Source organism: Balaenoptera physalus (assembly GCF_965194825.1).
Source record: "Balaenoptera physalus genome assembly, chromosome: 1".
Taxonomy (NCBI): domain Eukaryota; kingdom Metazoa; phylum Chordata; class Mammalia; order Artiodactyla; family Balaenopteridae; genus Balaenoptera; species Balaenoptera physalus.
In genome coordinates, this window is record NC_138882.1 from 133,566,749 (window position 1) to 133,592,189 (window position 25,441).

Genomic DNA, 25,441 nt, shown 5'->3' on the forward strand with positions numbered 1-25,441 from the left:
AAGAATGTATGACTTCTAAACTAGATAGTAAGGGATTGGCAGGAATGGGCAAAGCAGATGGTAGTTGGTATTGAAGTAGGCAAAAGTGGTGTTGACATGCAACATTAATAGTTTTGCAATGAAAAGGCAGGTCAAACACAAACAGGTATAGCATTTGCACATTTGCAATTCCCTCATTTCCAGAATATTCCTTATTAACAGCTAACCACCAAGTCTAAAGTTTTCATCTAAATAGGAATAGACTTTAGGCAAAAATTTCCATGTCTCGACTGCCATGATTTCTGCAGACTCCTGAATTGGCTTGTTGGTTTCTCTTTGAACGAGTGAAACTTTTCTTAGCTCATTTTGTGTTTCACTTGCTAATTCCAGTGAAGAAATTTTCAACTACAATAAGATACTAAAATTAAAAAAAATTCAGATTGTGATTCAAATAACACAAATTCTCAAAATCAAGATATTGCTTTGTAAGGGGGATTACATTTTGGTACCATTGCCAGCTGCAAGTTGAAAATCAGAATTTCTCTTTCTTTGGACCTATATATATATAATATATTGCTATACATAATTCTATATATTGCATACTGTTTCAGAGCACATGATTATTGAAGTCAGATACCTGTCATGTGTTGCAATGTTGTGATGTCTCCTTTCATCTGTTTGTTCTTCCTTGTTATTTCCCTGAACTTTTGCTAGCATAGAGGGCATCCTTATTAGAATGTTCATCAAAGAGAGGTTTCAACACTGCCTATGTTAATAAAATCATCAAGCATTCCTTTATAGGCATGACAGGGAGAGTGTTCATCTATCATGAGTGTTTCATTAAGTGGCACAAGGCCAGAAGCTCTAGGAACAATGCCAGATTTTTTTTTTAAATAAGTTTTCGGTAGCATGGAGTTCCCCTCATTTCAAGATCTATGCAATATGTGGAGTTACTTGTTTCTGTATCCTCACAGCGCACCTTGCCACACAATATACAGGAACTCTGATTAGGATTTTTTGTATCTCTGCTCTGAAAGGATAAAATAACTCAGAAAAATATTCTGTATCCTGTCCCAGTCATCCAAAAATGTGCAAAGAGAAAAAGAATCCCCGAAGTTCCAGTTAAACACATTTTACAAGGTACTTTATGTGAGTTCATCTTTTTTTCTATTATAATTTCATTTTTAAGCAAATGTTCACAGGCATTTTTGTAAAATTAACCAACCAAAGCGGTTATTGCTGACCAGTTTCATCAAAATCTCTCTCGAATTATATCAGGAAACCCATTCAAATATCTATGTACCACCTAATGGTAGAGCTACCTGAGTTGCACAGTAAGAATAATACTATTTTGAAACAGATGAAGCAAAGTGCCTGTCTCCCTTCTCTTAGGAATGATGTTAAACACATCTATAACACTTTAGAGAATGCTTTTGGGCTGAAATGAATCAAATGTGTCCTTCTCCAGTCACTGATGGAAAAATCGACCATAGTGGACCCTCAAGTGATGCCCACAGTAATTTCCCCATCAAGTTTACCTTAAGTAACAAGATTGCCTCTCCCTGATACTGCATGTTGCACATTGTTTTGGATGTCCTCTGGAAGTAGCAGCCCTGTTGTTCTGGAGACAAATCCTCAACCTAGGGGTATCCTGATAGAAAGCTGGTATTTGAGTGGTAATCCTTCCATTGACAGAGCAGCTGCCAGCACACTCTGGGACAAAAGCTTTGTTCTTGAAACTATTAATAAATGTCACAAATATCTACTACGGGTAGGCTTGGAAAGTTGCCAGTAACAAGTGTTTCATTTGCCTGTGGAGTCAGTAATTAGGCAGGGCAGCATAAAGTTATTTTTGTCCCCACCCAACACCAATCTCTGTCTCTACCACCAATGCTAAAATTCTCTATGAAGCTTCCAAGTTAGAAATCAGACTAATGCTTTTGTTTTAGTCTTTGACATTTACACTGCCAAATTAGGAAGGAGATATCAACAAGGTGGCTGGGTAGGACATGATCCTTGAAACCAAAGATCCCAATAAACAAAATACTCCATATGCTATTTATCATAGGAATGAGTAAAAGACAAAGAAGGAGAGGAGCTGAGTTTCAATTTTGGTTCATGCAGTTAACTTAAATATGTGTAACATAGTCAGTGATTTAGGGTGCATGCATTTAATCATATATTGTAATAACTTGTAATAATTTGTCATTGTCACCATTTTGTAATTAAAGTTTTTAGCTTTCTCTATAGACAGTTTTCAGAATTGAGATTTCTTTGTTTATTAATTCAATTAGCAACTAAGTATTGAGTCTCTACTGTTTATCTATGCATGATCCACTCCTCAGGGATGGGGCCCATGTGTCTTTAATCTCTGTGTCTGTAACTCCAACCTAAGGGACACACATCACACCAGATAGATAAGTATTTGGCAACTGAATTTGGTATGCCAGGGGCCAGCAAATACTAAATTAAAGAAAATTTCGCCCTCAAAGTATATACATTTTTGCCACAAGTCAGACAAGCAAATTGATGCTTATAGTTATAAAGTCTTGTGACTGAGGTTTACTGCAAAGTGCTCTGGGTTCCTAAAAGAAACTGGAGCATCAGGAGTTGGCATCCTGCAGGCATCCTGTACTATATTCAGTTTAATTTGGAAAATGCTTTGAAAAATAAGCAGAAATTAGGTGAAGAAAGGGAGAGGCTTTCTCCTGCAGTACAAACACCGTATGAATGACCAGAGAAAGGAACAATATAAAGCATTTGGGAAAGGTAGGCAGTTCCATTGCCTGGAGGGAGAGTTTGTGTGTGTGTGCGTGTGTGTGTGTGTGTGTGTGTGTGTGTGTGTGTGTGTGTGTGTGTGTGTTTCTATAAATGGCTTTAAATAAAGCTGGAATGAGAGACAGGTTCTATCTGGATCATGAAGGTCCAGGGTTTTTAATTGAAGACATTGGACTTACTTTTGAATGCTAGGGGAGAAATCAAAAAACTTGAACAAAGAAAAAGACACAATCTGCTTAGCATGTAGAAAGACCATTCTGCCTGCAAGGAGGAGTAGAGCTTAGATATAGCCAGACTGCAGGCAGAAAGACCAATCAGGAGATTGTTACTTTATAATTAGATAAGAAGTAAAGTGCTTTTTGCTCATCGTTCATTTTAATTGTTTAATATAATTTCATTGATGTTTGTATTAAAATATTTATTAGAAAATCAACCTGGCAAATATTTTAGAATTTCCTGGAACCCCATCCTGTGATAATAAGTTCCTTTTTAATTAGTGGGAATCAACATTCATTTTTGTTTAATAAAAAGGCAATATTATATTTTCATACTTTAGTTAGAAATAGTGATTAATATAGAATGTACAATTTGGATATTAGATATCCTGGACTAGGTAAAATTTGTAAACTTAACCAGAGCCCTGCCATACTTCTGAATTTTCTTCCAAAGCAAATGTAAAGTGTTTCTTTCAAATTTCTCTCATCAGTGACTTTAATTAGTGATTAGTGGTTATTGCTTGTGGTTTTTGCATCTCCTCTATTAATAAGAGATCACAAACTAATGATTACTTCAAAATGTGCTAAAATGAATCATCCTTAAAAAATAAATTTTTTGTTACTGTTTTATGCATGCTGCTCTCAAAAACAAGATGTGGGGTAAGCCAGGAAAATGAATAATGTTATATTGAGCTTTTATAACCATTTTTTTCCTAGGGAGTGGGACAAATATATTCATCAAAACCACACTCCAAAAGTGTGACAGTACTAGCTATTTCATTCAAAGAACTTGGAGTTTAATATAATGTAAAATGTAAATGATTAGTCAATTCATGTCAGTCTAAAAGGGACAACAAAGTGACATTTTAATTTAAACAGAAACTGCTACAGCCAACCTTAATCAGATGTTCTAATAAATGAGCTGAAGGACATTATTGTAAATTTCTTAATCCAAAAGAAAACCAATTGCCATGGCTCTTGTCCAAATACCACACAAAACAGTATGGAAATAATCATGAACAGAGTTGAATTGAATATCATTATGTTGTTCTAAGTTACAGATTCTACTCTATTTTTGTTTTCTTTCAAATAGCATTCAATCATTCAAATATATATAAATATATATTATAGATCATATATAAATATATTTGAATATATATGATATATATCACTTAATATATGATATATATATCACTTAATACAATACAATAACTACTTGTAGAACTCTTACTAAGGGCAAGGTGTATAGTATATTTTGATGAGTGACGTATACTAAAAGAGGAATTCATCATGTATTCATTTATTCATTGACCAAATATTTATTGAACTACTATTATCTATTAGGCTCTGTTCTAGATATTGGGGATTTATTTTCAAGAAAAGAAAGACCATGTAACTGCCCTTGGGAAGGAAGAGAGATATTAATCTAATAATCTCACTATCAGAGAAAAATTGACAATTCTGCTAAGTGGTGTGAATGAGAGATATGCCGTATGTGAGGGGGTCTTCTAGTCAGAAAGGTCAGGACAATCTTCCTTGACAAAGTTCTATTTTAGCTGACATTTGAAGGATGAGTTGTACTTAAATTAAAGGGAGAAGAGGAGAGTATCTAGGAAAAAAGAAATGGCATGTGTAAATTACTAGTAGTTGGAGAAATCATGATGATCACTATGAACCAAAATGAGGCCTGAGTGATTGAAGTGAAGAAAGCCTAGCGTGGGATGATCCCAAAGGGAAACGACTGAAGAATTTTAATCAGGAGTGGAGAATTTGGAGGAGAGGGCCTGGAAAGACAATTTCAGATTCTGATTTTTTAAATCTCTCTCTAGCTACAGTGTGGCACATAGACTGGCTAAGACTCAGAGTAGTAGGTCTAGCCCAGGGGAGAAATCTGAGGCAGAGATGAGCATTGATGGTGATTACCCCTCTGAGTGTGGTTGAGATTACCTAGGAAGAGAATATGAAGTGAGAGAGGAGAATGTTTTGGATTGAACCTTGAGGAATTCTAAATTTAATGGCTAGGTAAAGGAGGGTGAGACGACAAACGAGACAGGGAAGGAGCAGCCAGAGGGTTACGAGAAAACTAGGAGAAATCATGTCATGGAAATGAAGGGAAGGAAAGTGTTTTAAGACAGTGGTTAATTGGCTCAAATACTACAAAGATATGAAATAAGTACTTTAAACATATCCATTATCTTTATCAACATGAAATCATTAGTCACACTGGTGAAAATTACTTCATGGAATCATGATGATTGAAGGCATGTTAGCATGAGTAGGGCAGTGAGTAGGAACAAAAGAAATTGCGACCTTGGGTATAGTTCACTATCTGACCTTCTGGCTATAAAGGAGAGGAGAGGTGAGCCTGTAACTGGAGAGGAATGAAAGGGAGAATATAGCTTGGATTTGGGTTTTTCTTTGTTTGTTTAACTAATTAAATAAAGTTGACTACGTTTAAGATCTCTGGGGCAATGAGAAGAAGTTGAATGTATGAGAGAAAGGATAGAATTGTCAGAGAAGGATAAAGTACTTTTGACTATAGGAATAGATGGGATCCACAGCCAGGTGGGGAGATTTTCTTCAGACTGGCACACGCAGAACAATTCTTTACTAGTAAAATGGGATGCATGTAGGTGGATCAGGGAGACTATCTGGTGGCTTCTACTTTTTTTTTTCCACAGAGCAGAAGATAAGGCACAGGGAAGATGTATTGATTCATTCAAAGTTGGGCTTAAAATAAAGAAATAAGCTCTAGGGGGTATGAATAATATTAAGAGTGCCATGAAGTTCAAGTTAATAAAGAGAAAGGCGAGTTGTAAAGATTGATGCAAAGTAGAGGGGTCAGGAAAAGGAAGAAAGGAGGTGACTATATTGCTGAATAGTTGTAGTGAGAGTACGTGAATAAGTACTCTGAAAGGAGAAAGATAACAAGAAGCTTACAGTTTGTAAACAGAAATTTATCCTAAGAAATAAGGCAATACTTCCAGAGTTCAAGGAAGGAAAAAAATCTGCAAAAGTTAGTGCAGCGTTTATGGAGTTGAAAGATTAGACATATGGTTTCTTTATTTTATGTTTTTAATTTTAATTTATTTTTTTATACAGTAGGTTCTTATTAGTTATCTATTTTATACATATTAGTATATATATGTCAATCCCAATATCCTAATTCATCCCACCACCACCCCCACTCTCGATTTCTCCCCTTGGTGTCCATACGTTTGTACTCTACATCTGTGTCTCTGTTTCTGCCTTGCAAACTGGTTCATCTGTACCATTTTTCTAGATTCCACATATATGTGTTAACATATGATATTTGTTTTTCTCTTTCTGACTTACTTCACTCTGTATGACAGTCTCTAGGTCCATCCACCTCTCTACAAATGACCCAATTTCATTCCTTTTTATGGCTGAGTAATATTCCATTGTATATATGTACCACATCTTCTTTATCCATTTGGCTGTCAGTGGGCATTTAGGTTGCTTCCATGACCTGGCTATTGTAAATAGTGCTGCAATGAACATTGGGCTGCATGTGTCTTTTTGAATTATGGTTTTCTTTGGGTATATGCCCAGGAGTGGGATTGCTGGGTCATATGGTGATTCTATTTTTAGTTTTTTAAGGAACCTCCATACTGTTCTCCATAGTGGTTGTATCAGTTTACATTCCCACCAACAGTGCAAGAGGGTTCCCTTTTCTCCACACCCTCTCCAGCACTAATTGTTTGTAGACTTTCTGATGATGCCCATTCTAACTGGTGTGAGATGATACCTCATTGTAGTTTTGATTTGCATTTCTCTAATAATTAGTGATGTTGAGCATCTTTTCATGTGTCTCTTGGCCATCTGTATGTCTTCTTTGGAGAAATGTCTATTTAGGTCTTCTGCCCATTTTCTGATTGGGTTGTTTGGGGTTTTTTTGTTTTTTTTTTTAATATTTTTACTTTTTTTTAAAAATTTATTTATTTATTTTTGGCTGTGTTGGGTCTTCGTTTCTGTGCGAGGGCTTTCTCCAGTTGCGGCGAGCGGGGGCCACTCTTCATCGCGGTGCACGGGCCTCTCACTATCGCGGCCTCTCTCGTTGTGGAGCACAGGCTCCAGACGCGCGGGCCCAGCAGTTGTGGCTCATGGACCCAGTTGCTCCATGGCATGTGGGATCCTCTCAGACCAGGGCTCGAACCCGTGTCCCCTGCACTGGCAGGCAGACTCTCAACCACTGCGCCACCAGGGAAGCCCTGTTTGTTTTTTTTAATACTGGGCTGCATGAGCTGTTTATATATTTTGGAGATTAATTCTTTTGGACACATGGTACTTTAATAGGTGGCAATAATGCTTGAGATAAGGGTTAAGGTGTGTTGTTGGAGGTCAGGAAAATTCCAGTGAAGGGAGGCCCAGGAATGAAGGAACAATGACAGATTTTCATATAGAATGATGATCAGTTCAATTTAGCTAAAGCAGAGGACATACAAAGGGAGCAGTAAAATAAAGTTTGGAAAGGTAGGTTGAGATGCAGATTGGAGAGGGCTTGCAAAAAAGCTAGGAAGTCAATGTAAATATTTCATTATAAAATCTTCCATTGTAAAAAGCAAAGGCAGCAGAGATTTCCAAACATATGTGAACAACAAGTAGATCAAAACTAGAATGTATCTAGCTAGATATTTTCTGGATTAAAAATGGCCATCTGCGGGTCTGCCAATGAAAATATGATCAAGTGCCACAATAAAAATATCAACACAGCTACACTTTGCTTCATTAAGCACTGAGAGCATTGACAAGTGAACCAAAATATTGGCCTTTTCCAAATGGCATGTTGTGTAATTTATGAAGCAAAAATCTGAAATTTGATCTTTAATGAAAACTCATATAGATGAGGCATCTTCTAGTTTTAATAATTTTTGTTACAAATCACAGAATGAGGGGCTGCTTTTGAAATTGAAAACTGATGTCTTCAATGTAAATTTAACCATGGATATTCTAAAAGTCCTGGATCAGTGATTCTATTTCTCCTTTTCACATCTAGAAGGTATTGAAAATATTTTTGTTAGGGCCTGCCCCTTCTGGCTTCCAGGCTAGAAAAGAGAGTTGATGCCGGCCGCAGTGAGGAGTTCTGGAGGCACTGGCTGCTAGCGGTTCCGAGAAGTGCCTGCCGCTGGTGGCCTTTTTGCAGACGTATTGCTGTCACTGAACACTGGCCCATTGGAAAGCACTAGAGAAGCTCAGCCATCAGTATGTCCAAGTACAAACTGATTATGTTAAGACATGGAGAGCGTGCTTGGAATATAGAGAACCATTTTTGTAGCTGGGTGGATCAAAAACTTAAGAGTGAAAGAATGGAAGAAGCTCAGAACTGTGGGAAGCAACTCAAAGTGCTAAACTTTGAGTTTGATCTTGTGTTCACATCCATCCTGAACCGGTCCATCCTCACAGCCTGGCTGATCCTGGAAGAGCTGGGGCAGGCGTGGGTTTCCGTGGAAAGCTCCTGGTTTCTCGATGAGCGTCACTATGGAGGCTTGATCGGTCTCAACAGGGAGCAAATGGCTTTGAATCCGGCGAGGAATAAGTGAGGCTGTGGAGAAGGAGCTACAATGTGACCCCACCGCCCATAGGGGAGTCCCATCCTTACTACCACGAAATCTATGACTGGAGGTACAAAGTGTGCGACATTCCTTTGGATCAGCTGCCACGATCCGAGAGCTTAAAGGATGTTCTGGAGAGACTATTGGAACGAAAGGATGGCTCCTGAAATATTAAGTGGTAAAACCATTCTGATGTCTGCTCATGGAAATAGCAGCCGGGCAATCCTGAAACATCTGGAAGGTATCTCAGATGAAGACATTATCAACATTACTCATCCTACTGGAGTCCCCATTCTCCTGGAACTGGACGAGAACCTGCATGCTGTTGGACCTCACCAGTTCCTGGGCAACCAAGAGGCTATCCAAGCAGCCATTAAGAAAGTAGAGGATCAAGGAAAAGTGAAATGCGATGACAAATAAAATCTTTCCCACGTGCTGGCTAGGAATAGCTGCAGAAGGAGTGACATGCAGTGTGTAATGGGTGCTGATCTCCCACCCCCCCACTGATTTTTCCAGATCTAGGCTGTGGGGTGGAGTTTGCTTAAGTAACTAGGTAACTTATGTTGGCTCAGATAAAGGCTTTAGGATGCCTTGAGTACTAATGCCATAAGCCTTATGCTTTAGCCCCTGCCGGCCCCGTTTGAATTAGTCACTAAGTTAGTCACCAGTGGGGCTTAATCAATGTCTTAAGTTTCCGAGACTGGAGAGCAACAAGTGAAGTTCAAGTTCAAGGTATTCCTCATTCAATAAATCAGTATAGAGTGACCACTGACAGGCACTACTTACTCCAATAAGTAGTTCATGTTTATATTTACTGAGACTTTCTAAGATGATAATAAAGGACGTTAGATAACACACTATACTTAAGTATTTATTACTAGTCTTCTCCTCTAGGGAAAGAGATGCTTTGATAGGTTAAGACCAGAGGCCCATTAAATGGGAGAGTCACCGATGGATTCCTCCAAGACAGCCAACAACAAACACCAAGGCCCTTTGCCTCATGACATTTGGTGGAATTCCTCTCTGGCTGCTAGAATTAGCAGCATACGGACAACTATAGCTGTTCATGTTCTCTTTTTGTTTTGTTTTTGTTTTTTAAACTTTAATCTTGGGGTCTTTAAAATTAATTTAAAAATAAGTTCTGTGACTGAAAATGGTGCCCATCCCAAGTATTTCCATATGATTCATAAATATTAAGTATAGGATTCTGAATTAGTCTCTGCTCTTATCTTCCTATAACACAAAGAGTTGTACTTATTTCAACACATAGACATGCCTAATTCTCTAAAAATTGAAGGCCGGGTCAGCAGGAAGGTAGAATATAGTGGGTGTAATTTTATTCACTTGAACAGGGGAAATGGTATATTCACATTTGTCACATACATTTGTTCTTTATCTGCTGAGGGTAAAACATTATGGTACGTAGTCTATAGTATTCAGGGTAGGCCACAGACAGAATTGACTGCTTATCAGTCTTGATATAGGATGCTTTTAGATGCTGGAGATAGGTAAGGCATCATTTCTTTAAGCTACTGCCTTATTTCAAAGCAAGTGACATATATTTCAACGATAAAATCATGTAAACAAGTTACGACTATAATAGCTGTTACAGATATCACCAGTTTTTCACAGTTTTCCATTGGTGGATTGGTTTATTTGTATCCATTTTATAGTAAAACTGTCATTAGAAGGAAACTAATTCTAAAACCCTTGCTACTGCTTGGTCTCCATTGATCCTTAAATCAAGACTTAGAGCATCGGCTGATGAAGATGGCTGAAAAGAAGAAATGAACCTGGTTTGCTCACAGCTGGTCGCATCTGTGATGCATAAGGACATGGAATGTGGATGCTTGCTGTTCCTGACAAACTACTGGCTTCTCTGTGGTAGTCCTTCTTTTCACAGTCCTGTTGCCTAACCAAATAACACTCTTTATAATTCAGAGATCAGGGCCAAGAATACAGCTACCAGATCTTCCTAGAATTCCAAACCTATGGCTAAGCTTCAACTCAGACCATTTTTGAACAGCTTCATCTCTGGTATTGACATCTGAATTTTCCAGCCCAAGAGGTGACCATGTCTTAACACAGCTCAAGATCCTAGAGTTCGATTCTTCCCTTGTCCCGCATCTAGATATCCACCTCCAGAGGACACCTGGCAGCACGATGTGCTCCTGCACACAAAGTTGTGCTCACGCCCAGTCACTTTGGAATATTACAGACTTCCTAAGAGAGAATTTTTGCTGACACTTTCTGGTACAATTTGGTTTTATTGTTTTTGAGATCTTGGCTGAAGTAAATGAAGAGATATTTAAGAAAAGAAAAAAAAGAAGAAATTTTTGTTGAACCCAAGTTCCTGTGCGCAGTGCACAGTGAGGCCAGAGTTCGGAGCAGAGAAAGGTTTATTGCAAGGGCCAAACAAGGAGAATGGGTGGCTCACGCTCAAAAGACCAGGACTCCCGATGACTTTCAGACAAGGGTTTTTAAAGACAGAGTTAGGGGAGAGGATCTTAGGATACATGATGAGGTCCTGGACCTTCTGATTGACTGGTGGTGAGGTTCAGGGATTATGTTTCCATAAACTCAACATTCTGGTTCCAACCAGTCCAGGGTCTAGTGCTTGTGGTCAGCATGTACTCACCATCCTCCACCTGAGTGGGGAATCTTAGTTTCTATAGAACAACTCAAAGATATGCATCAGATTGTTATCTGCATCCCTTCAGGAGGAATTAGGAGTCCTGTGACTCTATTGCCCTAATCATTAACTGTTTGAATCTGCTCTTTGGAACTCTGGGAAGGCCTGGGAGACTAAAGCCCTCCCTTTTTTTTTTTTTTTTGCTACAAACAAGAAACCAGGGACATGGAGAGGCTTTTGTACCCAAGAGGGACCCACAGGGTCCTGCACAGTTTCAATATGAAATGGTGAAGAGGCTAAAAATAATTCCAAAGTCTTTCAGATTTTGTCCTTAATCTGGATGTAAGGAGAGAGAAGAAGATGTAAGTTGCAAGTGAGAGCAGGAAACTGCTACTTTTGTTTTCTCTGGCAAAATGCTTCTGGAAAAAGAAATTGAAACCAAGATTAAAATGAGTCCTTGATAATCCCGATTTGACCATTTCTGGTAGGTTACAGAAGATGAATTGGCAGAGTAAATGGAAGCCATGGTTTTGTCTTGTTTTGTTTTGTTTTTTTCTATGTATCCAGAGAAAGCCATTTTATCTACGTTTGGGAAGACATTGAAGGTCATTCCTCTGCTCTTATCATATGATAATGGAAGGTGAATCTATCTACATTCCATTCCCTTTCATCTGAAATAGGTTCTCTTTAAATAGGCATTTAAGCATGACCATGCTGTAATATCATTAAAAAGAAATCCATTTCCTTTTTATGATCAATGTATTATTTATAGAGATATCCCAGTATACACTAAAGCATAGGCCTTTAACTTTTATAAACTGTAGCATCCATGATCAAATTTATCTTTGCATTGTTTTTGCATAAAATATTTACTTAGTAAATTAAAATATGTAAAACTATTTGGAATATAAAACCTACTTAAGAGAAGAAACTTCCTTCTAGCAGCTTAGAATGATCATGATCATTTACTTATAAACAGAAAAAGTGCTTAATTCAAATGATCTGTATACACGCAGTGAAGTAAGTCTGAAGTACCTTAAATTAGCAACACTAATCTCTTAAAAATGTTCTAGAGTTTACACATTTTGTGAATTCACTTCGGCTTTACTTCCAAATTAAATTATTTGGTTCAGTTTTACTGTATCCTACAGTAAGAAAAAAACTTATTCACCAAAATTGATTTCAAAATTCTGTTATTCTCTTGACACTGCTTGTAAAATGACAGCTTTGAAATTATCATTCCAGATGAAGTAATACTCAGTGATGATCTTAATTTAATAATTGTACAAACAAAGCCTATTAAATAAATGCTTGAGATCATTTTATTCCTTTGAACAACACACAAATTTAATAGATTGAAAATTAAAGCTGGAGTTTAATGAAGGAAGCCATTTAGATGTAAACACTAGCTTGATACTGATGTCTGGGGATCTGAGCAGTCTATAATGCAAAGCCAAGAAAACTCTGAAAACCACATGGTTGTCAGTGGCCTGGAGGAACTAAAATAGTACAGAAACTTGACAAAGAACCCTGCTGCTCAGAGCTGTCAGTGGAGAAAATGGGAAACCACCTTATCTTACAGCACTACCAAACTTCTCAAACATGTCCTCATGTTGACCAGTTATCTCTGACAGGTAGAAGGAGAAAAAATGTAAAATCTCATTGCCAATTTCACAAAAATATAACTATTCAGAAAATGATTAATAATCTGAACTCATTTAACCACTGGGCATGTTTACTTCTGAATAGACCAAGGAATTATGTTCACATCTTCAGCATATGGAAGTTCCTATCAGAATAAAGCAATTACCACACTACACTTTTTAAAAGCCTGCTTTGGGCTACAAAAAAAAAAAAAAAAAAAATTAGTTGACAGAGAAAGAGGCATTAAAAACCAAACATACTGAGATTTCTTTGAAAATTTATTTAATTTAAAACAAAATGTTGAAAGAAATTATCTACTTTGCATTTTAGATACTCTGGAAAAATTCAGTCATTTAAAATGTCATGAGCATAAGAAATTCTTTTTTTAAAATATTTGTCAATTATTTTCCACTTCGTTTCTTTTTTTGGCTTCCAGAATTGCATTGCTTTGTAAAACCCAGTTCTACTTTGAATGCTGCAGAAGACCCCTTCTGATCGACAAAAAGGAGGTGAAGTGGGGGAAAGACTTAAATCAGAAAATTGTGGAAGAGACATTTCTGTATGTAACGCTGAGAGATTAAGATCATTAGAACACATACATACAAATTATATCAGTCACTTATGCAGAGCACAGCCTTTATATCATCTTCTGTATATGAGCATATACATTTTTTCTTAAATTATCTTGAAGACTAATGCATACACACAACACATACACATGTTGAAAGTGGGATTCCAATGATGTTCTTGATTAAAATATAAATTTATTCTATACTATAATTAGGATATTTTACTTTTCAACACAGAGCCTTACTTGACCAACCAGACAACTAATGCTAGAAAGAAAGTCTCAGAGTTCTTGGTTAATACAGAGAGAGAGATAGAGCATTTGCTTAAAATAAAATGGGAAGGTTGAAGGTGTTTGAGGAAGGAGAGTCAGTGTTTCTTTTCTGCCTTCATAGCTCTCTACCAAAGGGGAAACTGAAAAATATCACACCATCATCCCTTCCTATCTCTCCAACCTCAGCTTACATCACTCTTTCCCAGGGCCACAAAGCACCAGACAGATTTTCCTTCTGTGCTTTCTTTCTGTTTTCGGACAGGACATGTTTTTCCCCAGTTCAGGGGTTTGGAAGACTAATCTTTCCATCATGAAAAACTCTTCTACCAGCCTTTACAATTCAGGTGTCAGCAAAAATGTCTCCCCATAAGGGAGGCATTATAGAGTTTATAAAGTCTCCCCTCTACTCCAGGTCTTTCTATATCATTACCCTATTTTAAGGTTTTTTTTATAATGGTATGCCTGACAGATAGTAGGTGTTCAATACATATTTTTTTTCAGTGAATAAATAGCCTTTAATACTATCTTCTGTTCTCTGAATCCTTATTTATTTACTCAGGTTTTTTCTGCCTTTCTTTCTGGACCCAATGGAATATAAGCCACATAAAAACCAAGATCTGCTTCAAAATTTTCACTCATAACTCTAGCACCTAGGATAGCTCCTGGTCCATAGAACATTACCAATACATATCTGATGAATACATAAACTAAATATGTAAGAATGCTAGTCCATTTCACAATGATTTTGCTAATTTTAAAATGATACCAGCCAGCTTAAAATAATCATGTGATTTTTCTCAAAGACGATGTAGTTTTTCAGCTGCATGGATCATTCAGGACTGGGAAATTACCAAGTGAGTAAGACTAAGAGAGGGAGGCAAGTGAGCTCATGGTATTTGCACTGGACTGATTATAATTACTTGAGTTTGGGACGTCAAGAGAGAAGGGGCTGTGGTAGAAAGTGAGAGATAAATGTGATTAATGTACTGGCAAGGTCAATGTAACCAAAGAATCGTGTTGTTAAAGGTAATTAAACCGGTGAGCTACAAGAATAGAAAAATGTGGTTGGAGAGGGAAATATTTGAAATAAAGAACTCAGAAGTGGTACAATTTCTGCTAATGATAAGGTCTGAACATAGCCTGCCTCATAGGAAGTGAAAGACTGAAATAAGTGGAAGAGATGTTCACTGGAGGTAAAGAAGTAAAGGAATCAAGAGTATAAGAACTTGGATGTTTCGCTTACTAAATATTGAAGTCATTAGAATGGAGATAAGAGTAAGAATGCAGAAAAAGACTATAATTTAAAAATTAAAATTTTCAGTTAATGAGAGGAATGGATGAGAGGTCAGAATAAAAGGGCAAAGAGGAAGGGTAGTGAGCAACTGAGGTGCATGGCATGACCTTCAAAAGGATAAGGAATTTGCTGCCATTATTATTTTGATTTTCCTGTCTGTATACTTCTTAAAGGGGGTGAAATATTTTGGAAGTTGCAACTGGGAGCAAGGATGACAAATTACTTGTCACACTGACTTGAAATATAAGAGCTAGAAAATTAGAACAAAAAATAAAACAAAAGACAGCCTCCACAGAAAGGACAGCAGTAGAAATGGAGCCAGATGAAGAGAATATCTGAGAGGAGATGGTGGAGGTAAGGTTGCGGTGGTACCTAACAGCTTGAGGATTGTTTTACCACACATTCTTGGGTGGAGATAAACCAATTTGCTTTATTTACAAAAGCATTAAACACAAAATAGAAACTCAGTGGCCATCAGTATTCTTAGTGCCCTCAAATCTAGGAATTACAAGTCATCAACTGGGAAATAATTGGTATCACTGAATCAAAAGTTAATTGCTCTGTTCTTTGTTGGCTACTTATCTATATCCCACTCAAAGCAAAGAATACTGTCAGGCACACAGCCGGGCCTCAATAAGCATTTGTTCAATGAATAAATACCATTTACCATTATCTGCTATTTCTTGATTACTTATTCCTTTACTTTCAAACACCACTGGAGGGGAAAAATGCACGTTTTCCCAACTAGTTCCAAAATATTGTTTTTCAGCTCTTTTCATATGCCAATAACTCCTTCTCATGTAACAGATGCTGTTTCTGCTTTGTGATAGCTATGCCTAATTTTGCTAAAATTGCTATCCATTATCAATTCTAAAAGCCTCATGGCATCTTGTGACATTTGGAGATCAATTGTTACTAGAGTCAATTACAAAAAGCTTTGTTTTAATGGACCTATAATTGATATTGGTATTTTCTATTTTTAGAATTTACTCGGAATATCCAGATCATTGTTTTCAGTCACAGTACATAGAAAACTCTATATTTAGTCTCAGAAAACTGTTTAAATGACTCTCTTTTCAAAGAACATTTTCTTTAAAGTTTTGAAAATCTGAAAATTGAAAACAATGGACTTTGGTTGAGTACAAATGGGAAAAATTCGACTCAATTTATTTCTAATGCTTTCTCATAAAAGTCTTACTTCTCATTGAAATAAGCTTTAACAATGACAGTCCACACCATTATTTAACATGTTTTTGTGAGTCTTTGAGACAACTGACCTCACGGAGGTCAGTTTGGGTTATGAACCCAAAGGGGTTCATAAAATGATTCCTTGAATTATATTTGTTGCACAGGGGTAAATTACACCCAAAGTATAATCATGCATAGGTCTTGTTACGGTATGAAATCCTAGTCTCTGTTAAGAATTAAGCAGTATTTTTTATATTTAGAGTATTCATATTTACTAAATGCAAAATTTCTGTTAGGATTTAGAAGCAACAGGGTACAGTGAAAAAGAGTAGTAATAAGGTTTGAATACTGAGTACATTATTTCGTTCTTTTTATCAAGTATTTTTAACTGCCGGACACTACCCAAAAAGGGTAGTGTCACAATGTAGAAAAATGGAGACACAGTTTCTGCCATGAGGAATTTACAGTTTCTTAAAAGATACAAGTAGCAAAGAGCAATTGTGGTATGATAAATTATATGGGACATGTTAGGGTTGCCAAACTGAATATAAGCTTCCCAGTTAAACTTTAATTTCGGATAAGCAATGAATAATTTTGTAGTATAAGGTTGTCCCCAATATTGCATGGGAGATAAACTTAACAGGCAATCTGTGGGAAATGGATCCAACCTAAACTTCCTATAGAGGGAAGCCTTCACCGAAGATATGCCATCCAAGTAGGGAAGGAGTTAGACAATTGATGATGAGAATTGTAGGTAGAAAGAACAGCATATGCAAAGACCAGAAGGTAAAGAAGAGTAGAGTGCATTTGGAGGAGTATAGTAAGTTCAGTGAGGTAGCAAGGAGAATGGCGAAACAGCAGATTAGAGAGTTAAGCTGGGGCCCTATCATGCATGGACAAATAACTATGGTAAGGACTTTTAAATTTATCTATATTTAACTTTTTTTCTGATTTGTTTTCTTGAAATATCATCTGGCTTATAGTGTGTAGTGTAAGTTTAATTTTGGAGGGTCAGAGAACATTTTTTAGTCAACATATACAATATACTGAGAAATGATGATTGTGTAAACAGGAGAGATGGCAGCAGTGTAAGAGCAGAGGAATCAGTAAGGAGAGAATGGAGCAAATTCAGGATTTATTTAAGAGTTATCAATAGGATCTTGTAATTGATCATATGAGGGAAATAAAGTAATGGGAAGAGTTAGGGATAATACCTAACTTTCTAATTTATCATATAGGAGTATTAAGGTTGAATTCTCTAAGCCAGGGAATGTAGTATGAAAAATATGCTGGGGAGCCATGGCATTGTGATGTGCGGAGGTTTGTAAGGTATGACGGGCATTTGCAACACTCAAGAGGAGATTTCTAGTAGTAATTGTTTATATGTCAGTGAAGCTCAGATGAGAGATCTGGACTTGAGCAATAGATTGGGTACTGCCAGTTCGTAGATAAATGTTACTAAAAGTGTGGTTTCAGATGACCTGCATCAAAATCACCATGGGTTCATGTTACAATTCTTGAGCCCCAACCAGACCTCCCAAATCTAAATTTATCACAAGCACCCAGATGATTCTTACACAGTGAAGTTTGAAAATCCCTGATAGAGATTATGGATGAAGGGGTGTACCTGGAAAATATCACCCAAGGACGGTACAGTGTAACAAGAGCACATAGTTCAGAATAACAGAGAATATTATCAAAGGAAATGGAGTCCCTGGAGAAACTTGAAGGAACTACCAGAATAATCATAAAACCAGATGAGGATGGTGTCAGGGAAACCAAGGTTATAGTGTTTCAGATTTAGATGTTCCAAATGAAATCTTTTAAAATACACAGTACTGAAAGTTTGCTTTTTGCTTAGGTTGTATGCTACATGCTTCAGAGACTGGTTGTTTAAATTCTAAATTTCCAGTACCTAGCACATAAGATGTATTCACAATTTTTTGTTTAATGAATGCATGAAAGTATTCAAGCCATAGTAATGACAAATTGTACTATTTGCCATAAATAATATTCTTCCAGATGGAATCTCTTCTGAGGGAGGAGATACATTATAAAAATATAACTTTGTAAAATTTTCTATTAAGTATGTGAGGTAAATATTGTTTGTTAACTTTAAATTTTGTTCACATGTAAATATTTTCTTATAAAAATGGTTATTTTATATATACATATTTGGACTTAGATTCTCATAACATTTGAACTGGCAAAAATTGTCATGCTTTCTTATTAAAATGGAACTATCTCTTTAACTATTATTCAGTACAAGAAATCATTTAATAAGATGCTAATATGACTTCTTTACAATGATTTATCTCCACTCTTATTTTCTCTGTGTTATAAATCTCCATATTGGAGATGAGTGTAGCAGCTTTTCAGGTATACATTAGATGAGTTGGCATACATAACCCAGGGTTTTATATTTTAAAACACTCTTACCAGGATTCATTTTTTGAAGAATAAAAAAAATAAATAAAAGAAAAAGGCATAAAATGGCTCTACATATTATATCTCTGTCAGTATATTAATGTGCTTAGCTTTTCAGCATCCTCTATTTCAATTTTGATTTGGTCACTCAGTGCTGTTTAATTCATCACTTCTATTTTAAAATTCCACACACCTTTCCAATGCCCACTGAAAGTTTAATTTTTATTTATCTTCATTATTCAGCACATAAAATTGTATCACAAAACAATGAAGTAAATAGAAGGAGGTTATAAAAATATTGCAGTAAATATTCTAGATATCACAAGAAAAAGATCTCCTGTGTTGGGAAGGAATATTCATGTAAATGAAACTTCCCTATATATATATTTCCTATATATATTTCAGTCAAAAGAAATGACTTATTTTGCCCCTCAGGTGGAAAGTCTGAATCTGCATTTAAATGGAAAGACTTCTAATTCATATTTCAGCAACTGGAATCAACAGATAGAAATCTGTTGCCTTTAAAGTTATATTGAATTATACATATGTGAAGATTTAGATCTAATCAAATGCATTAGGCTAATTCTCTCAATGAAATATCTAGCCCATCTCTAATTTAATTATCAAATACCTGCTCCTAAGAATAAAGTAGTTTAAAATATTCATCTAGTAGTTCATTCTAATCTCATATTTTAATATTTATTTTAGATTCCAGGGTACAAAGAAAAACAATGTATCATTAAAACAGCTATATATGTGTCTTGATTTTGTATATTATTTTAATAATGCTGTTCACTGAAAAATCATCTTCTGGAAACCTGTAAAATAATAATGGAAAGCTACACATGAAGGGCCTCTTATAATAAGATGCCATTTCTGTTTATACTAATAATATGCCTACTTCAAACTCAAACCAGCTGTCAGTCAATTTAGAAATTATTCCCAGTTCATATAACTTCCACAAGTATGGGACCTCTATGTGAGCTGGGATACTGTCTGTCTTGTTTACCACCTTATCTCTTGCACCAATGAGATAATTCAGCATTTTGTAAGCATTCCATAAAACTGAGTTTTGGATAAATTAGTCAATTAAGTAATAGCTAGCTCATAATTTTCCAAGAAATTGAAACGTTGAAATAAACATTGACTCTAGTAACTCAAGATATATTAGAAATCAAAAGTAGAAGAAACCTTGGGGAAAATAGTTGGTTGACTGTGACTTGGGAAAAATAGTTGTGTGAGAGATTCTGTCTCTCACACAAGACTCAGAAGTGTCTTTATGGCAGGGGCTGCATTTTGTTAAACTCCATATTCCCCTCTTCTAGTACAAAAGGGTGAACACAAGTATAGTGCTCAATATTTCCTGATTGAATCAGCCTGGGCATTAGTAACTGCCCCTTCTGAGCTCCCATTTTTATAACAATATTTCATAATTATGCTTTCACAACCTTTGAGCGTACTGTTCCCCTTCCCTTTAATGCCCTCCCTCTGTTCTTCACTTGGTTAATGTCTAATCACTCCATGTCACCTCTGCATCCTTTGGCAGAGACAATATTCAAATGCTGTTCTTTCATAGGTGTAGACTTGTTGCCAGGAAGGGGATGCCCACTCAGCTTCCACAGTCCCCAGGCCCGTTTGGATCTGTGTGAGGCAATGTAACACACTCACAACAATAGAATAGGAGCAGAATGATATGCCATTTCTTGGACAAAGTGGTTAAAAGTGGATGTGCCTCCCAACCCCAATCTTTCTTCCATATCTGTAGGCTAAATTCAGAGGATCTGAGCTCTTAGGAAATTGCTGGGACACAAGAAGAAAAGGTGCTCATTTGGATGTGAACCACCCACCAATCAGAAAATACCATTTAGACTTTATGTGCTCAAGAAATAGGTGTTTGCTGTATAAAGTCACTACAAATTTTGTTTTTGTTGTTGTTACAGAAGCTAGTGCCAACTTAACTGATGCCTGTGCCATCTTAGGGAAGTCTTCTAAGTCTCTTGTATCAAAGGAAATTTAACTATGTAAATCAAGGAGACCCCTGACCTGAGTGTTAATCTACAAAGATACTATGAATCAATCACCGAAATTTTATCACTTGGAAGGAAGCCTCCTCTTAGGAATAGTACTTATATGAGTGGAAGGAAATTTTTTTTAGCTGCTTGGGGGAGAAGAGTGATGGGCAGGAGGCTATGGACAGTATGCACAAATAGTGAAAGTTCTTAAAATGGCCTTATAAGAATGGTGGGTCTGATTAATTGCATGTTTTTCTGTTTTGTGGGGGAATGCAAATTTTTGGTCAGAACCAAGTAGCTCAAGGCAATACAAAGAACAAATATTGCCCCAAGCAATCCTTCCCAAACTGATTCTTTGTAGTACTCAGTCTCAATGCAGATTATATATTGTATAAACATTTTACTATCATACTCTAAAGGTGTGCTAAATTTTTGGCCTGGCAAATCATTCATTTGTCTAAGTTTGGCCTTAGTTCTGATGTGCTGTGTGATGTACTGTATGATATCCATCATAATACTATTACATATACACACAAGTGCATTTTCTGTGTACAAAACAATTTTAGAATCAGCATATAGCGTATTTTCTAGAAGGTAGTGGGTTCTGAAATAGTTGTTCATTGATTAACAAGACAGTGGGATCATCTGTTCCAATATTGTAAAGGTAAATACACTCCCATAATATAAATTGGAAGTTAATAGACAGAGGGTGTTATTTACCTAAAGGAGGAGACTGCAGTGGGAAGCAATATCATTTAGGGCTTAAGCATTTGGTCTTCAGAACAATAGACAGACATTTTTCTCTGCCCTGTCTCTAACCCTTTAGAGTTAGATAAAAGTGACCTTGAGGAAATTGCGTATGTCATCCTCAATTTCTTCACTTTAAAATATGAATAACAGTACTTGCCCCATAGTGTTTAATGAGATTCAAATAAGATCATTTAAGTGCTTGGCATACTGAATGCTACCTTATAAATTATCAATACATTAGCCATTATTATTTCCTGAAGATAATTTATGGACTCCCAAGTAAACATTTGTTCAAAAGATTTCTGTATTTGAAATATGTATTTAAACCCTTAGTACTTTCCCCTATAAATGTTAACTGTATATATTAATATGAAAATGATATAAATTCATAATATGGGTTTTTCTTGACCCTCACAATGTGTAAACTCCATTTCATAGACTTTCATGATGCCTTCAAGTTTCTCTTCTGGAGAAAATGAGAAATGAGATAACACATCTGTTATAGTGACCTATGCTAAAATAGATGGGCTACAAACTTGATTGCTAGCTCCACTTTTGCCATCAAGTTACTAACCATATTTGGGCAGGTTATTTTAACACTCCTGAACCAGTTTGCTCCTCTAAAAATGGCAATCAGAGAAATAACTCTTCTCAAAATTCAGCTTAAAGGAAAAACTAATATGAATGATTTTAAAGTGTTTTCTGAATATAAAATGTCACATAATGTTCAGCTATCTATTGTAAAAACTTTGTATGCAGACAGATGGTTGCTAGGCTTATCTTGGTGATCATTTCATATTGTATGTAAATGCCAAATCACTATGTAGTATACCTGAAACTAGTATACTATTGTATGTCAAATATATTTCAATAAAAAAGAAAAAGTTAACTTTTACAAGTTTATGTTTCCATTTCTAATCACTATCTGCTATAGTGATTACCAGGAAAACTAAGTTGATTGAGTAATTGATTGATCACTTCATTACACTAATCTAGAAGTGGGAAAAATATGATCTTGTACCACACCTGAAAGATATCTGCATCAAATCCTCCTCCACTTTGTAGTATAAAAGTGTGCTTATGTTAAAGTACTTCATTTACAGGAAAAAATAGCTCTCTGCCAGAAAAAGAGCAATGTAACATAATTACTCTTGGCTTGGAAGCCTACTATTAGTTTATTCAATGACTTTCTCAAATGGTGCTGGGAAAATTTGACATGAAACATTTTTGTTAGAAAAAGCATCTCTCATGTTATGTATAATATAGACACAAAAGAAAAATATGAACGGTGGAAGTAAGCCTACATTCAACAGTGACAAACTACTTGCCACAAAATATTCTTAGGTTTAAAGTCCCTGGCTCTATTAATGGGTTATAAGTGAGTGTGGTACACAATGTTACAATACTTTCTGACATCAAACGAGTGGATCTCTCCTGCATGATCATATAGCCAGTTACCTAGCTACTCATACCTACTCAAATAGGGCAAGAGAATGGTACCTCATAAAAGGGAGAAGCAGTTGAGACATGGAAGGATCAGGACCTGGAAAAAACCCAACATCTAGAGTGTTGCATTTTCAGTGTGAGTTATATGAAGAACATGGTGACGATTCTCAAAGCAGAAAAAAACAATAAATGTGTCAACATGAGATTCCTATAGATTCCTGTTTAGCAGGAATCTATAGGAATCTCATGTTGACACATTTATTGAAGTTTACGGTTCGCGCTTAAGTTCAATACCCCTTTATGAAAGCAGTATAAACTACTTTAGATTTGGGGGTCACATAGCCATTGGTTTAAATACTATTTTATCACTTTCTAATAATGACTTGGGGCAGTTGAATTAGCCTCCCCAAGTCTCATTTTCTTTATAGGTAAAGAGAAAATAATAACAGTCCTAATTATTGACTTATGAAAATTACATGATAAGATGATAAAATTTTCTCAAGAGCTAGGTATACATCAATTCACAATACATCATTTTTATTGATATAATTGCTAGTGTTAGGGCAGATAGGTGCAAGGCACAGCCAAGTAGTTGTCCACGTGGGTAAGTTATGATATAGTTTAAATGGGACATCAAAGGGATTCAGTAATAGTGCTTTCAGGACTGGCAAGTAGAAAAGAGAAGCATTTGCCCTATCAAAGCAGGGACTTGAGTGCAAGGGAATGCAGCAGCAGGCCAGTTATTGCAGTCATGTTTACAGAAAAAACAAGAAAAAAACTGATTTACAAACATAGATTTCCAGTGATATAAGGGGTGACAAATATTTATTTCCTTATCTTCATTTTATGGATAAAGAAATAACATTGTAACAGCAAAATACACTTTCTTCTGAAGTGCACATGGAACATTCTCCAGGGTAGATCACATCTTGGGTCACAAATCAAGCCTTGGTAAATTTAAGAATATTGAAATCATATTAAACATCTTTTCTGACCACAATGCTATGAGATTAGAAATCAATTACAGCAGAAAAACTGTACAAAATACAAACACATGGAGGCTAAACAATATGCTACTAAGTAACCAAGAGATCACTGAAGAAATCAATTAAAATTAAAATCAATTAAAAAAAAATACCTAGAAAAAAATGACAATGAAAACACGACGACCCAAAACCTATGGGATGCAGCAAAAGAATTTTAAGAGGGAAGTTTAGAGCAATACAATCCTATCTCAAGAAACAAGAAAAATCTCAAATTAACAACTTAACCCGACTGCATAGCACAGGGAACCATATTCAATATTCTGTGATATAACATAATGGAAAAGAATTTAAAAAGTGTATATATACGTAAGACTGAATCACTTTGTTTTACAGCAGAAATTAACACAACATTGTAAATCAACTATACTTCAATAAAAAAATGAAATAAAAAAACCAACATAAACTTACACCTAAAGCAACTAGAGAAAGAAGAACAAAAAAACCCCAAAGTTAGCAGAAGGAAAGAAATCGTAAACATCAGAGCAGAAATAAATGAAATAGAAATGAAGCAAAGATCAATGAAAGTAAAAGCTGGTTCTTGGAGGAGATAAAATTCATAAACCTTTAGCCAGACTCATCCAGAAAAAAAGGGAGAGGACTCAAATCAGTAAAATTAGAAATGAATAAGGAGAAGTTACACCTGACACCACACAAATACAGAGGATCATAAGAGAATACTAAAAGCAACTATATGCCAATAAAATGGACAACCTGGAAGAAATGGACAAATTCTTAGAAAAGTACAACCTTCCAAGACTGAACCAGGAAGAAATAGAAAATATGAACAGACCAAACACAAGGAATGAAATTGAAACTGTGATTAAAAATCTTCCAGCAAACAAAAGTTCAGGACCAGATGGCTTCACAAGTGAATTCTATCAAACATTTAGAGAATAGGTAACACCTATCCTTCTCAAACTCTTCCAAAAAATTGCAGAGGGGGGAACACTCCCAAACTCATTCTATGAGGCCACCATCACCCTGATACCAAAACCAGACAAAGGTATCACAAAAGAAGAAAATTACAGGCCAATATTACCGATGAACATAGATACAAAACGCCTCAATAAAATACTAGCAAACAGAATCCAACAACACATTAAAAGGATCATACACCATGATCAAGTGGGATTTATCCCAGGGATGCAAGTATTCTTCAGTATACCAAATCAATCAACGTGATACACCATATTAACATATTGAAGGATAAAAACCATATGATCATCTCAATAGATGCAGAAAAAGCTTTTGACAAAATTCAACACCGATTTATGATAAAAACTCTCCAAAACTCTCCTACCTCAACATAATAAAGGACATATATGACAAACCCACAGCAAACATCATTCTCAATGGTGAAAAACTGAAATTATTTCCTCTAAGATCAGGAACAAGACAAGGATGTCCACTCTCACCACTATTATTCAACATAGTTTTGGAAGTCCCAGCCACAGCTATCAGAGAAGAAAAAGAAATAAAAAGAATCCAAACTGGAAAGAAGTAAAACTGTCACTGTTTGCAGATGACATGATAGTATACAGAGAAAAACCTAAAGATGCCATTAGAAAACTTCTAGAGCTAGTCAATGAATTTAGTAAAGGTGCAGGATACAAAAT

The 25,441-nt window shown here is 36.0% G+C and overlaps 1 pseudogene across 1 annotated transcript; it reads left to right on the plus strand.

Moving 5' to 3' along the window:
- The first annotated feature begins 6,911 nt into the window (after window positions 1-6,911).
- On the plus strand, window positions 6,912-21,480 carry LOC309641325 (bisphosphoglycerate mutase pseudogene; annotated as a pseudogene). Its single transcript has one exon. The product of its transcript is annotated as a bisphosphoglycerate mutase pseudogene (transcript).
- The last annotated feature ends 3,961 nt before the right edge of the window (window positions 21,481-25,441 follow it).